The following is a 13,443-nucleotide window of genomic DNA, read 5'->3' on the forward strand; positions in this document are numbered from 1 at the left end:
GAGTTTAGACCTAATGAAGGGTTTGTTAACCTAGGATTTGTTTTAAATTGTGTTGCACCACTTAATTTTAAACATGGATAAACAAATCTGTGCTTAAAGCCTTAATCTGTGCCTTAAGCAGTCTACATTTTGATTGACGATAACAGTACTATCCACACTGTCTGTGATTAGAACGTACTTTTTTCCATTTTTGAGAGTAAACTAGCTCAGAGCTACATCAGAAACAGCTCTCACAGGCAAAGAGCTGATTAAGACGTTTAAACAATCTGTTATCAGACCTGGAGGCTCTGCGTCAGCAGGGGGCGCTGTTTATTCAGCACTGAGAAGACTGCTGACAATGTACACTAAACCTGTCTGTAATTTGAATCAAAATATTTTAAATACAGACGCTCTGTATGTTATTCTGTAAGCCACAGTAAAAACTCTTATTATTTAATTCTTACACAGAATATTGTAAAGTAAACTTTTAGCCTGCTAGCTAATGCTAGCTAGCTATCTGCCAAGCTGTTCATCCTGGATCAGCTAGTTTAACAAGGCCGCGTTCGTATCTTGAGTTTATTCAGTCTTCAGCTGTTTACTTCATTTATACGTAGTTTAAAACTGTAAACCGTGCATTATTTAGATCCGCTGCCGTGTTTATGTCCTTCTATTTTAGTGATTCACACAAAAGCTACAAGAGCGCTAATAGCGCCCCCTTTTGGGACCATCAGTGAGTTACAACAAAGTATAAAGCTTTTTGCTTTATATTAATATAGTTTTACTCAGAGAGATTTTCTGTTCTGTGAGAACACTCAATGTTGTAACACAGTTGTAAATTTAAACCACCAAAATAAGAAGTTTTTAAATTTTATCCCTGAATGAAATTTAAATCAGGGGTGTCCAATCTTATCCGCAGAGGACTGGTGTGGCTCCAGGTTTTCACGCCAACAAAGCAGGAGGTCACCTAATGAAATGTATGAAGACAATGTCCATCTGATTAAAGTAGAAGTTGGAGTGAAAACTTGCAGCCACACCGACCCTTTGTGGACAAGATTGGACACCCCTGGTTTAAAATAACGGTGCAACAAAATTAAATTGAATCTAGATTTACTGTAAAAGTAATCCAGAATTAAAATGATGGTTTAAATGTAATCCTGATTATTTTTAAACTAGGTTTAACGTTTGGTGCTACAGAATTAGTAGATACATTTTGATTTAGTCAGAGTTTCAGCTTTATACTTGCTGGTGCAGCCCACCTACATGTTCAGAAGACCTGTCACTCAAATCAGTTGACCAATAGAAAGTGCAGGTGAGCGCTCTCTTCTAAGACCCGCCCCCTGTTAAAAAGTGCCAAATGTCAGAAGCAAAAGAAAGATTTCTGATGCAAAAATATATCAGCACAATGAGCAAAAAAAAAACAGGACGGTATACATTAAAACAACAAACAATGTGGGGAAAAAGGTAAACAATCAGTAACAATCTGTAAATATACAGTCAGAACAGATGAATATTAAAGAATTTAACCTCTAAAATGCGAATGTAACACTCAGTAACAATGAAACAGCTCAAAACTCACAATATTACACTCTGTACTGTTTGAACCGGCTGGTCAGAATGAACAGTAAAGTGATCTGACTGGAGTCCACACTGGTAATACAAATAAAACCATCTCTGATCACTGGGTTCTCCCACTTTCTCCTCCTGTTTTTTTTCTCCTTTGTCTCTTCTCTCTGGAGGTTTTTTTGCTCATAACCTTGTTTTTTTTATTAAGTATCTTCTGGAGACTCTTGGACATGAAGTACGGCCTCTCTGCAGATCCATCATTGCGCTCCAGATCCTCCACTGAGGGAACAACCATTAAATCAGAACCAAAATCAGCTCAGCAGTGAACAGTAACAGTGTAAACCTCTAACTCACTCCCTCACTACGATTAGAGCTAAATACCTAAATACTTTAGGACAAACCTCAACAGCATCCTAACTTCTGTTCAAGCATCGTTTATATTGTTTGTAGGCAGCTATTAGTTCACTACCAGCATAATGATGCTACATTTATTTATACTGTAAAACGCTGCTTTCACTTTTGAGATGTTTTTCTTCTCTAACTCTGCATTTTAAAAATGTCAGATGCTGCAGACTCGACCCCCACCGTCCCCTCTTACTACCTTCGTGTGTTAATGTTGATAAAATATTACAGTGATGGTGGTGAATAATGAGGAGACAGAGCTGAACGTGTCTGTTTATTAGGAGGAATAACGTTAGCGCGCTCAGCTAAAGCGTTTGGGAAATGGAGACTGAAACTGGGGAGCAACAACGTTCTGATAAACAGCAGGGGGCGCTCTCACAGTATTCTCAATTCAGTTTATTACACTTCAGTTTTGTTTGACCTTTTTTCCATGAGCAACGGCAGCTGTAACTTACATTTTTAACATTATTGTTATTACGTGTTTATGTTTCAGCTGTGTGCGTATGGTCGGTTGCTTGGTAACAGTTTACTGTCACCTCCTCCACTTTCCTGGTGGTTTAGTAATGACGAGTAAGCCATCATTCCTCTCCAAGTTCTTCGGCCCGGTGAGTTCGGGCAGCCGTGTTTTGGTGTTTATAATGAGAGCGGGGAGGTGGCAGAGAGGCAGTAGTGTGGGAAGAGTGAGATGATGGAGAGAAATAGAGACAAAGAAAAGGATTACACTCAAAGCCGGGCGAAAAGAGCTCACCAGTGAAAAGAGCAGATAAGAGTGGGGAGTGTTACAGTGAGTGTAAAGCCTCAGCACGTACAGAGTAAAGTGGATAAAACCAGTTAAAAAGGCAGTAGAACAGCGCAGGAGGCATGTTATATTGGATAAAATTACAGCTGGGATGATACACTGATCATTTTCCCTTCCAGTGTTCTATTGGTTATATCATATTGCAGTAATCTGCTGCTGGCTGGTGCTGGCACCTGAGACTCTGGAGGTGTGGCTAGAGACATAACCACAAGCAAAGGCATATGGTAGTGCGTGCCCTCCAACAAAGGGACTTGTTTGTGGTGTTTAATGTCATTGTCTGTTAGTTTAAGTTATGAATAGGCCAGTGAAATGCAAGTGCAGTAGGAAAAGTTGAGCGTTACAAGCGTTCCCATCCATATTTTAACCAGTGGCCAGTCTCGTCATTGATAACATCTGATGTAAACAGCGATTGTTTGTGCTGGTTGTATGTTTTGCCATGCATGTTACCATTCAAGAAGGGATACTGCTGCCAACTTGTTATTGCAGAATCATGGCCACCTCTGTGTTTTTTCTTCTGCCAGTGCTACAATATGTAGCTTTTCAAAGTGTTTTGAAACCAAATGGTCATGCTTTCCTTTCTGATTGACATTAAGTTACTATATTGAAGTCTAATCTGGTATATTTAGAGGAAAACAGTCTCACCCACCTAAATATTTGTGCCTATATTATTGCCACCAGCAGAAGTGGCAGTGAACCATTAATTTTTTTGAGAAACTAAATTATATAACAAAACATCAGAATAGCAAAAAAGCCTTTTTCACCTTACATAATCAATCAAATGTTGGTAATGCCAACATTTCCATTGTTGTCAGTGGTGTGAGTCATGCAGGCACAAAACGATATTTTTGAACGTCATTATGTAAACACAGCATTAGAGTTGAAGATAAACATATCCAAAGCATAATCCAAAGATTTATATTTACTAAACTATTACAGGAATTTCTTACTGTACTGTAAAATAAAAGTTTAAAAGATGGTGAGGTGGCCCTCAATGTTTGGCCTGCAGTGGGTTGATATTTTTAGCATACAGTGTTTTCCTGACAGAAGGTTTTGAGTGCTGCATTTTCTCTGCCAGAATATATCAAGCTTTAACACTCACAGAAGCACAGGAACAGAGTGTCCACACACATGCCGTAGACGCTGAAGAAGCCGTGGGCGATGATGTAGGCGCCAAACACCACCGTCTAGAACAAATACACACTGCAGTGAAACAACCTGCTAATACTTCTCACAGTAGCATAAACACAGCTGATTCGGTAACATTTAGCATCCTGATATACCACAACAACACAGCAGGAACTAAGGATTACTATGGATTACTGTGTTATATCAATAATGCTAATGCTAATCATCCAAGAGAACTGCATACAGCAGTTGTTATATTGCAGTATCAATAATGCTAACGTTAATTCCAGCAAACTAATCTAAATATTCTAATCTATATTCTGTTATCAATAATGCTAATGCTAAATAATTTCATAGATCTGATATGAATGCTACTACTACTACTACTACTACTACTAATAATAATAATGATAATAACAAAAATGGAAAGCTGTTTTTTAATTCAGCTGTAGCCTGTATTATTGTAGTAAATCAGTAATGCTAATGCTTGTGTCTAAACTCACCACAATGGGAACCCAGTAGTAGTTTAGTGACGGAGCCGCTTCCTCCACAACCTTTATCTTCCCTGAGAAGAAGAAGAAAGAGCAGACTCCTGACAGGAAAGAGAGAAAAAACAGCTAAAAGCCACTTTTCTCAACTACTTCAGCAGATTAACCATGAAATTAATCATTTCATACCAATTAATCGTGCAACACCTACATCACAAATGTGCACTGCACAGCTGAAAAAAAACAGACAGAAGTAGAATAAAGCAATAAGCCACAAGCGGTTGTGCATTACTGTGATTTTATCACAGGGAAGGGTGTTCTTAGGCACAACGTAAAGCGGAATTAAAACCCTCCTCCCCATTATAAAATCACTGTAGTGCATGGCCTCAAGTGGCTTATTGCTTTTATATCATGTCAGCCAACATAAAATACGCTAAAATACCCAAGTTATTAATAAAGAAATGTAATGAATGAGAAGAATGAGGAAAACGTTTGGTCGCCCATCGCTGTATACTGCGGCCACTTCATGAATTGTTTAACTTTTTCTCACATATCAATGAACATCTGATAACACGGCACTTCATAAGCACTTTTAGTCACCAAATGGCCACAGCAAGTTAGTACATAAATATTTTCTTAAGTACTTTAATTGAGGCCTGTGATATTAATAATGGAGTCATTTAGCATGTTTGCTATTTTTTAGCCTGTTAGCTTGCTAACAAGACTAGTTCTAGTTAAGAACATAAGTTGCCAGCCCCTCAGTTCAAACAAAAAAACAGGTTCTTACTTCATCAATATACTCGATGGTCCATGCAAGCAGCACGAGTGTCAAAGACTATTAATACAACGAGGGTTTTTTCATTCCGTGGCTTAGTAATACATAATTCAATTGTTGTGAGGTGAGATTTTACAAAGGTTTTGAATGCGGCTCAGCTAATCAGATTTTAGGACCGGAATTATCAGTTTTATAAGTCTGAATTTAGGGTGATATTGTTACAGCCTCTACCCACCTGCTCCCTCGATCCTCTACGAACTATTTTAACCTGTCTACCCGCTCTGACTCCTCATCTCATGATTGTTACTCATTCACTGCTTTTTGTCGAGGTTTCTAAAAAAAAAGGCCATGATTCAACTAATTTCAATAAGTTCCGCCAAATCTCTAACCCCCCATTTCTGTTGAACATGCTTGAATGAGTTTATAGCTTACTTATTAAGCAATAATCTTTTCAAACCTTTACAGTCTGGATTCTGTCCATATCACAGTGCTGAAAATGCCATGACTAAGGATACTGATGACCTTCTTATATCCGCAGATGCTTTCTCTCTGGAGATAGAAAGAGTGTATTTCTCTCACTGGGTTTACTTCATCAACTTCAACTGTCATTTAAGGGGTCCCTCAGGGTTCAGTCTTCGGACCACTACTATTCATCACTTACATAGTGAAGAGATCTGTGGTGAAAAATAGCTGCTGCAATGGTGAATCCTGCCTCCAGCATCCTCCTTGTGCCCGGGGTAGCGCATGACATGCTTCAAGATCATATGACACTAGACATTTACTGCTATGCTGATGACACTCAGATATGTCTCAGGACGCAATTCACCTCTCAGATAGTTTAAATATTCTAGTTATTATTCTATAATATTATAGTTTAAACGCTCTGGATGAAACACAACTTTCTGTAACGTTGTGTGATCAGGAGATAATGCAGGATGCAAGTGTGACTTTTTTTGAAGTCCTTGGCAGGAACAGGAGCAATAAGCAGGAAAAACAAGAACACGAGTAAAATAAACAAGAAAAGAAACAGAACCAAAGCAACAACATAACAACAGAGCTACAACTGCCAAGCAAAGACAAGACTGAAACAAGGGGCGTATATATATACAAACACTCAAGACTAGAGACAGCTGAGAACAATGATGGGCGGAGCTAAGAACAAGAAACAGGTGTGGGCTGAACACATGGCAGAACAGGGGAGAAGCTAACAAAACAACGCAAAAGCACATAAACTAGAAAACAAAGACACACGTCAGACATAAACAAAAGCACATAACAGAGGAAAACAAGGAAACCAAGGAGAAAGACAAGGACAAGACATGACAGGACTATCTTTATATATCTTGATATAGCAGTCTCCCCGTCCCCTCAGGTCAGAAATCTGGATCTTCGACCTGACTCTCATTCGATGCCCATGTCAGCTCTTTTATTAAAGTTTGTTTTTTAATCTCCAAAATGTGACCATTCTTCTCTATTTCTGCTGCTGCATCTCTCATATGTGCTTTCATCTAGTCGTTCAGACAATTGTAACTCTCTCCTTGCAGGTGTCAGTTCTTCCCCCTTCACAAATTTCAGATGGTCCAGAACTCTGCTGCTCACCTTCTCACTCATACTCACTCAGCCTGTTCTCTATGATCTCCACTGGCTTCCTGTAACGTACCACCTTCACTTTAATGTTCTTAACAACATCACTCTTCCTAACTTTCTGATCTTCTCCTTCATTATAAACCCACCTGTACTCTCTGCTCGTCTTCAGCTGATTTGCTAACCTTTCCCACATCCAACCTTTATAGTTTTGGCGACAAAGCATTTTCTAGATTTGCTCCTTGTCTCTGGAACTCTCTTCCTCCGCATGTCCAGCAGTCTGATTCACTTACTTACCACTGAGCTAATCGCCTCTCTCAGTACGTTACACTGTGTTCTTCTTTGTTTTAAGTTATAAGTGTCTTCGGGTTCTTGAAACGCACTATATATGTTTCATGTAGTGTTATTATTATCATCATTATTATTATTATTACTGTTGTCGCGACACGCTACCACCTGAAGCTGGCTCTGACGAGCTCGGGAGGTGTGGCCACGCAAGCAGCCATGCACAAAGGATCATGGAAGACGCACTGTGTTGTTTAATGTTGTCTGTGGCTGAGCTCCCCTGCGAGTTTGTGAGTATGTATTTGCCTTTTCTGCTGGTGTTTAATAAAAGAGCACTTATCGTGGGAAAGTCATGGCCTCACTAAATCATGGTCTGACTTGATGCCAATGCGACATTATTGCTATTATTAAATATATATTAATTTTCTGCTTTGGGAACCGAACCACAAATATAAAGTCCCGCTTAGTCTGTACTTTCGTCCATGTTTATAGATGACAGTGAATCATACACTGTAAAAAGTGTCTCTTCAGATCTAATTAAAAAATTGACTTAATGTGGTAACAAGTAAATCAACTTGCTTTATTCAACCTAAATAAATACTTTGACACTAACTAATTCTTTCAATCAATGTAGTTTTGAATCAAACCAGTTCAATTTCTTGTTACCACATGAAGTAATTTTTTAAAGTAGATCTGACAAGACACTTTTTACACTGTATTTTGGGTTTGGCCTTTTTTTATATATTTTTGCACAGAAGTGTATTTTGGGTGTAGGAGGAAGGTAAACTGTGTAAATCTGAGTGTCGCTTTAATTTACTGCTACACTCTGATGGAAATGAATAACAAACAGAAGATCCGTCTACAACAGCTCTACTGAGACGGACTCAGTTTAACTGAATAAGTTGCTCTGAGTTGCGCTACAGGTGCAGATTCCTGCTTTTCGGTGAGGTCTAGTTTAGTTTGTGTGGAACGGCTCTCAGTTTTATTAGTATATTTTATTCAGCTCCTCTCGGCACTTACCCACAATCCCCACTATTAGCAGCTTTCCCAGAAACAACAGGAAGTCTGTCACTTTGTCCAGCACGAACACTCTAAAACACAAAACATGAAATTATTATGAAAAAACATCTTTATGAACTTTAGTTACTGATACGTATAAACAAAACCCTAAAAGCATTAAAAGTAGAGAAAAAGTCGATAGATTATGTGTCAAAATCTTAGTAAAAGTGTCGGAACTCAACTGGTCAGAGAATGTGGCCACTTGAAAAAAAACTCCTTAAGTATTCATCTTAAGTTAAATGTTTGAGACAAATTTAAACTTGTAAAAATAAATATATTTTTTTGCAAAAACTAATGTGATGAATTTTATATTTAGGCTACAAAACATTTATGGATCCACAAAACATTTACCTAAATAGATTTTACACAGTTCACTTAAGTGAAAAAGGCCAAAATGTACTAATGATGTTTTATGCAAATGCCTTTGATGTTTATAACAAGTGAATAAATGTCTTAATGAAAATGTAAAGAGTATTTTTAAAATTATTTTGTTTACTGAGTAAAAGTACAAGCATTCACTTTCAATAGTACTGGAACCTTTAATGCTTAAGTACAGTAATAAAGTACAATCACTGGAGTATTTTCCACTCCTGCTGATTATATAGATAGTCTATAATCGACTATCTCTGTCTAATCCCAGCTGAATAACAGCACCGAGTGATGTGTCGCTTCTCTCACCGGACAATGTTCCTCATCAGGAGGAAAAAAGCATTCTTAGCAGACGTGCAGAAGTTTTTACCATAAATGGCGACCTGGGAGAGAAAATGAGTGAAAAATCATTATTAACCTTGAATTCTGAGATGCAGAGTCATCAATACTGAAATCACTTACAGCTTTCAACAGGAGACTGTAAAATCCTACTTTACTAAGATTAGTGCACCACCACTGTAGTTATACATTCACTCCAATACAAGTATAAATAAAAGACTAAAAGAATAAACAGATTTAAGAGAAAAAGAGGATAAGAGTAAAAACTACTCTAAGAATCACTCTGAGCTTCTTTAAGGAACATTTTCTTCACAAAAAGAAGCTCCAACACGCTAAGATTTCAGTGATAATAAGCTAACCCATTAGAACATTTGCTGATATTAGCTAATTTAGCTAGCAAACAAGCACAAAAACATTTAAACAACAGATTTAGGTTTAATAAAGAGCTTCTGTGCTTGTTAATCTAGAAAAAGAAATGAGTAAAAGAACACAGTCGATATCTAGCTAAAGTTAGCTTAGTTAGCAAGCTACGGGTTTCCTCAGTTTTGAAGCTGAGTTGTGAAGCACACTTACTTTTACTCTGTAACAATAAAAATAAAAGCATCATTTAATTACATCCAAATAAACTGTAACGCTACAGCTTTCTAAGTAGTGTGTAAAGAGTACTGATAAAGCATAGTAACATTAGGCTGTTGCTTGTGATAAATTTGCTTAAAGTAAAAGTATTAATAAAAAAAGAATGACTAAGCTTTAGAGAAGTGTAGGAGTAAAAAAATACTTACTTTGAGTTTCTTCAACATGTTTTCCTCACAGAAAGAAGCTCCAATATGTTAAGATATGCTGAGTTTAATGTAAGCTAACACATTAGCTTATCTTGAATGTAATCTGACATTAGCTAAATTAGCCAGCTAACAGACACTCAAAATAAAACAGTAGAAGCAGTTTAGGATTAATAGAGCTGTGTTTCTTATTCTAAAAGGTCAAAATGAGAAGAATAAAGTAACACAGCAGCTAGCTGGCTAAGATTAGCTTAGTTGGTGAGCTAAGTGTTTCCAATTAGCAAGACCCAGATAACAAGAGGATGGTGGGCTACTGTTGGCCTGCTGGTGGCAAAGGTTGTGGTCCACTGCCGTTTTGCTTGGCGTGTTCTGGGTGTCCTGCAGGTGGAATGTTAGACAAAATGCCACTTTCCCTGCTTATTTTGCACTCAGACACAATGTACTTATTTTTCTTCCATTTCTTTCATTTCTTATCCTTTGTGACATAGTTCAGTAACTTTTAACATAAATATTTAGTAACATTTTACATAAATATTATAAATAAATATTCAGCTGTAGCCAATCTAGCACAGTGTCAGCCACAACATTTCAGCTAAATTATTTTGTGTGAGGCCTAGTCATTCATTTTTTTCTCGCTGTTTTTGAAAATATTTGTCTTAATTTATTTTCTCAAATGAAAAATCTGTTTGAGGAGATTAAAAACTAGTTAGGCCTTGTATGCAGGACAACAATCTGGGTGGTCCGAGGATGGACCAGCAGTGGCAAACAGACAGCCGGGGTCCTTATCAAGCCAGTGGACCAATGTACGCTCGCTATCTGAGGGTGGTGGATCTGTGTAACCTGCATATCTCCAGAAAATTCCAATAAATTCCAATAAAACTAGAAAAATGGCTATCAAAGCTGCCAAAGCTCTGAAATAATAAACCAATACACAGACATAAAGCTGAAGCTTCTTATTCACCAGGTTCTCATTTACATTCTCCATTCCACCTTAAATGGAGCTGCAGTTACACTGAGGTGACTTAAACGTAGAACAAATGGCTGGCGAATACGTCAACATCAGGTGACCTTAATAAATGCATTAATTTACCTCAATAAATGTTTCTTTATCAGGAAACCCTTAAAATTTGTCTTGGAAGTGTTTAATAGAGCAGCTAACAGCAGCTTAGCAGAGCAGCTGTTTGAACGTGTTTGCACTGGCGGATTTAACGCCGCGTCCATAACCACACACTTCTGTACTTCACCTACTACACTAATGAGTGCACTTCTAATGGGATATGAACCATTTTTACATACTATTTACTGAGCTAGTGTGTAGTTTGGGATGCAGCAGAAGTAATGCAGCAGGAATTCTTGGGAATTTAACACGCTTTTCCACTTCATGGTACTGGCTCGACTCGATTCGACTCTACTCGCAAACCTGGTACCAGGTACTGTCTCTGGTACCACCTCTGTCGAGGTTCCAAGTGAGCTGAGCCCATATCAAAAGGTGACGTAAAAACGCTGCAGACTGCTGATTTGTCATAGAGAATCACGAAACACATATGCTAACATTAGCTAACAGGTTAGTTTAGCCTCCTCCTGCGTCTCCTTTGAGTGACGAAGCACCTCTGAAGGCACATTTAAACGAGCGGCTTTCTCATGTTATTTCGTGGTAAGACAGAAAACAGGAGACACAGAAAAAAAACAGGAGAAACGAGAGACAGAAAAGGCAGAAAAGCTCCAGCACATTTTTCAGTTTCTTCACAAGATACTCCAGGATCATCCTGATCACCTGAATGATGGAGAGGATCAGAGAACCGAAGGCCAAGGAGCCTGTATGATACCTGAGAGAGAGACCATCATTAATCACACTCTAATCACATGATTTTGTGCTCCTGTTTTTAGCTGTGGCAATGTATTAATAGTCTATGTACGGTGCCAGAAACACACGAGCATGTTTATTCTTGCTTGCCAGCTTCTTAGTATAATTTTCCATTCCACCTTAAATGATTGTAGCTCGTAACTGCTGCGCCATTTAAGGTGGGCCGAAAAATTTGGATAAGAAGCCAACTTAACACGTTACAAGCGAGTGTGTGATGATCAGGCATGCAGTTAGCATCAGCAAAAAATTTAAGTATCAAAATGTCCAAAATATGCTGCAAGCACAAATAATGACAGTTCAAGCTTAATCTTCAAGCTTAACTTTCAAAAAAGTGTTTACTTATTTTCTCTCATTCTGATATAAATGTATTACTTATTTTGCCAGTTTTTGCTCTACTTTTTTTCTGTTTGCTGATTTTGCTGATATGTTTTTTTCTTCTGGCATTGCTCTTTTGCTTCTGACTTTTGGCACTTTAACAGGGGACGGGTCTTAGAAGAGGGCGTTTACCTGCACTCTATTGGTCAACTGATTTGGTTTGACAGGTCTTCTGAACACACTCATCTCAAACATGTTAGTGTAGTTGGCTTTCTGCTCGCCAGCTCTGCTAGGTTCAGGGTTAAGACTAAATTTGAATTGTTAGCAAACTATTGGACCAAGTTTTATGATGCTATGAAACGGAGTTGGGCAGTAGGAATAGTGAATGCACCTGAGGGCCCGTCCGAGAGAGGAGAAGATGGGGAATGTCGGGATGTCAGCCGGTTTGTTGAAGGCCCAGAAGTAGTAGGCAAAGGCCCCGGCCAGGGTCACCTGACCCAGCGCCGTCACAAAGTTCACACACCAGAAGAACGTGAACAGGTTATAGAACTGGAACACGATCAGGTACTTATGGAGGAACGTCTCTCTGCCATAGAATGCAAACAGACATTCTGCATCTGGGCATTGCGTGAAGACTTTAGAGCTGTTGAACTTCTGTGGAAAAAAAAATAGTTTAGCCCCACCCATTCAGACTACAGCAGTTTAGCCCTGCCCACTCAGCCTACAGCAGTTTAGCCCCACCCATGCTCAGCCTACAGCTGCAGCAAAAACAGTCTGTTAATTTGTAAGAGATTTAGAAAATGATCATGTAGAAATTAATTATGGTATATAAATTCACACAAACTTTACAATAGAAAAAAGTACAGTACAAGAAGAATGTAGTGTACATGTGTACTGTAGAAATTATTATAATCATTTTATTATTATCAATTCTTAATATTATTAAAAGTTGTTTCTGGAGACTGACCTGAGGGTCGCAGGTCTGTCCAGAGTATTCACACTCTGTGGTGTTGAAAACTTTATAGATCGGTTGATTGGAGGTGGACAGGAGCTGCAGGAGGCAGTTAAGGATCAGCTGGAAGTTCCTCTATAGGAGCACTTTATATTTACATTGATTACTTTGAATCATTTGATTACTTTGTAATATAAACTTAAATTTTGTATCCAGCTTTTATAAGTACTATGTCTGTCTTTCTATCTGTGTTTCTGTCTGTCTATCCATCTATCTGTCTGTCTGTCCATCTATCCATTTGTCTCTGTCTGTCTATCCATCGGTCTATGTATCTGTCTGTCTGACAATCAGTCTGTCTGTCTGTTAGTTGGTGAAAGTGACTGAGAGTGATGGTGCTGTGTCTGTGAGGTGAGTCAGTTGTGCTGTGAGAGTGAATGTAGCTCTGAGGTGGATACGCAGAGGTGACGGCCCAGTACGTGATCACCAGAGACACTGAGCGCAAAGGTCAGCAGAGGGTAGAACAGCGGTGACATCATATGAGTCAGCACCCTGAAAAATAGATGGGATGAAAACTACAATAACACAAGTTTAACGTTTCAAAAGTTTCAAAACTATAATGATAATAACTACAATTAATTCATAATTATATTAATGCTTAATTATTGAATTTGCAGAAAAATGTCATATGTAAATGTGCTCTCTGTAGAGGATGTTCAGGATGAACTTATTTTCACTTAGAAAATAAACAAACATGGCATCTCACATT

The 13,443-nt window shown here is 38.3% G+C and overlaps 1 pseudogene; it reads right to left on the bottom strand.

The window, feature by feature from the left end:
- Positions 1-1,537: 1,537 nt before the first annotated feature.
- On the bottom strand, positions 1,538-13,210 carry LOC118807620 (annotated as a pseudogene).
- Between the last annotated feature and the right edge of the window lie 233 nt (positions 13,211-13,443).

Source organism: Colossoma macropomum, unplaced genomic scaffold (assembly GCF_904425465.1).
Source record: "Colossoma macropomum unplaced genomic scaffold, Colossoma_macropomum, whole genome shotgun sequence".
Lineage (NCBI taxonomy): Eukaryota > Metazoa > Chordata > Actinopteri > Characiformes > Serrasalmidae > Colossoma > Colossoma macropomum.